The following is a 3,238-nucleotide window of genomic DNA, read 5'->3' as shown; positions in this document are numbered from 1 at the left end:
TTAGAACTTGACAAGACTCCAAATGACACAAGACCTGCCACACAGCTATCCTTACAGATTACACAGAAAGGCCTAATGAGGGATGCTAATTAAGATAATTTAAAAGGTCAAAACTTCAAATGGTGAAAGGCTCAGTGCTGATGGGTCTGGTTTTTGCATCGTATATAGGCTAGCTGAATGTTGTTTTAGCATTTATCAATTCTAAAATGTTTTTGTATGCTCCCTCCACAAACCAGTCAAGCAGCTGAAGCAGTCGGGGGTTAAATCCTGCGCTATAAATGTGCGAGTACTTTTGATTGAAAAAACCCTGACCTGAATCGGTGCAGGCCTCGTTAACTGTCGTTTCAGCTCAGTGGAAGCTCAAAGACGTAGCTGCAGCTACTCCGTGTTGCCTGCACCGATTCAGGTCGGGGGGTTTTCAATCGAAAGTACTTGCATATTTATAAAGTTCAAGGTTAACATGAATATTGGCCGGAATTCTCCTTTAACTGTAGTTTCTTGTCTCACATTCACAGATATTCAAACTGGCAGCTTCTAATCTCGAGCCAATATCTGCCTAGATCTCTATGTAAATTTGGGTTTTGGTTTCATTTGAAGCCACACCTTTTGGCTATTTAACTAAAGAACAGCGTGGCGCCGTAAATCCTTCTTGAAATACTTGGCAAACGCAGAGGTGTCATTGTCTTGCTATTGCCTCAATGTTACACAACAATGTGCTGCCTTGGGATATAATCCTCTGTATCTGTTACACAAAGGGAATCGTCTCATAGCCTCGGTGCACACAAATTCACACTTAAAAAACGTAGCCGATGAAGTTAAGTCTGTGAAATCTTTTTTTTGTCGTTTTTTTTGGGGGGGGAAACTGCAGATTTCATGCCTTGCTTTCTGTCTCCCCAGAGAGTGAGGCATGAAGCTACACCTCTCTGAGTTATTTACGGCAGCCCACTTTTCTGTGGGAACATTGAAATTAGCACGGACATTTATTGTTCTGGCTTTAGTTGATCATCTCAGATTGACAGATGGAGACACCCACCAATATCACCCCCCTCCTAGACTCTCTCCTCTCACCGAACCTATTTGTGATATGTGTCAGTGCAATGTGCAAACTGTGCTTTGGACACACATCCCAGTGGGAGTGTTAACGTGTGTGTGTGTTTGTGTATAATGCATATTTGTATGTACAGTACAGTGTACAAAGTGATTAGTTTCAAAGCCCCTAATACCGAATGTTATAATGAATATACTCTTTGGTGTGCACATAATTTGTGCTTTTTTGTGTGTTTGTGTCTTTATGTATATGTGTGCAGTAACACACACTTGGCATCACCGCAGACCACAGACCACTGGTCCATCTGGGCCTCCCCACAGTGCATTTTGCAGCGAGATAATCCCCCACTGCCTCGTCCTCATCCTCCCTCAGCTTCGCTGCTTTCCCTCTACCCCCACCTTGATCCCCCTGAATCTTTGTGACAACGCCAGCAGAGCTGGTGTAGTGGCAAGCCGGGGTGGTAGGGGAGCCTGCCAAGCTCCCATGTCCCTCTCTACTAAGGCCCAGTCTGCCGAGGAGGCCCAAGAGTCTCGGCTACCACTGGCCTGTCCTTGCTAATCCTCAGATCTTGAGGTGAACGCCGTGCAAGTGTTGGCAGTGGAGCTGGCGAAAGTCTGTGGCTTACGATCGAAAGATGATCACTATCCCTGAGCTCATAACTTTGGAGACTCAAATGTCTGAATGGTTTGAAAGAAAAGGGATTCTGTTGAAAGGACCAAACGGAAAGTATAACATTGTAGTGACAGCTGTACATTCATGTCTGGATAAGAGAACCCTGTGTCTACTTTCAGATACAACTAATGCAATGCATGAGCAAAAAAACGTTTTGTGAGGAATTAAATGCCACCTGGATAATTTTACATGAACATACTGAAGAAAGATTATAATGCACCATATGTTGTCTCTTTTCCAGCCTTACTTTTTACATTAGGGTAGGCTTAAAACCTGGATTTGAAAAACTTTACAGACAATGCAAGTCAGTAGTGTATGATTGTATTTTGTAGGAGAGAGTTGGGATAAGAATGTGTGCAGGAGACCTCATGAAACTAAAAAAAAAGAGGATATTAATGTGTAGTCAATAATTTGACAAGCTAAGTGTTTGATTGCCTGAGGTATCTGTTCCTCTGATGCTAAGATGAATTGATTGAGTTTCTTGTCATGATATAAGGTTTATCAAGGCTTCCAACGTATACAACAAGCTTTAAACAAACAGCATAAAATGAAGTAAAGAGCTTAAACTCAGAGCTTTATCACAGGTGTAATCCTGAGGAAAATCAGTCTAAAATCATCTGAGTCAACATGCAGAGGGGAGTCTTTTCAGCTGCTTGGTTTTCAACCCTTGAGATTAGTGTTATCTCTGTTCTGATGGGATCAGTGTCCAGCTTCTCAGATTATAGAAACAGACATTGAAAGAACAGCATGTCGTGTTAGAAAGCTACGCTGCTAGGATCACTTGCAGGGTTACTGCAGCCGACCTCGTTGTTCGGGCGGCCAGCCCATCATCAGATACGTCTTTGAAGCCACATGTTCTTAACGTCCAAATAAACCCATGCACACTGTTGTTAGCCGGACTGATTTGTGATTAGGTTCAAAGGACTCTTTGAGTCATACTCTTTGGTGCATCTGTGTGTGTGTGAGTGTTTGTGTGAGATACTGTGCACACACAGCTATAAATATCAAATTATCGGGGCATTATGTAAGATTTTAGAACCCTATAGCACAAAAATGACCATAATAATTCTCTGAAACATTAATAAAGTTATTGACCTGGACTGTTTCTAGCCTCCAAATCTTGTTGGCTGATAACACAGCCAAAATGCAAATGAGATGGCAGATTTATTACCACTGCTTCTTGGTAAAATATCACCTCTCCAGCAGATCTCTGCTCTGTTTCTATTAACCAGTAATGTTTGATAGTGTCATTTATAGACCACTGCAGCACAAGGGGGCACGGGGAGTAGTGGGGAGCTTGGCAAGAGACTTGTTTTATGGATTTATGTTGGTTACTAATGGAGTTCCTTAAAGGTACACGTCACCGTTGCTTGAAATAGGGCTTATCACGGTCTCCCCTGGCTGTAGATAGGTGGGCCAGCGCATTTTTTTGTCTCAGTGCATGCATTGTTTTAGCTTAGCGTGAATAGAATCCTATGTTGCTGGTTAGCATGTTGTGAGTAAAAGTGAGCCAATAAA

The 3,238-nt window shown here is 42.5% G+C and overlaps 1 protein-coding gene across 1 annotated transcript in view; it reads left to right on the top strand.

The window, feature by feature from the left end:
- Window positions 1-3,238, top strand: part of rftn1b (raftlin, lipid raft linker 1b) — a 113,012-nt gene that overhangs the window by 71,074 nt on the left and 38,700 nt on the right. The gene's annotated exons all lie outside the window — the stretch shown is intronic.

The sequence above is a fragment of the Etheostoma spectabile genome, chromosome 6 (assembly GCF_008692095.1).
Source record: "Etheostoma spectabile isolate EspeVRDwgs_2016 chromosome 6, UIUC_Espe_1.0, whole genome shotgun sequence".
NCBI classification, from domain to species: Eukaryota; Metazoa; Chordata; class Actinopteri; order Perciformes; family Percidae; genus Etheostoma; species Etheostoma spectabile.
Note: the sequence above shows the minus strand (reverse complement) of the source record. Positions and strands in the feature narration are given on the sequence as shown.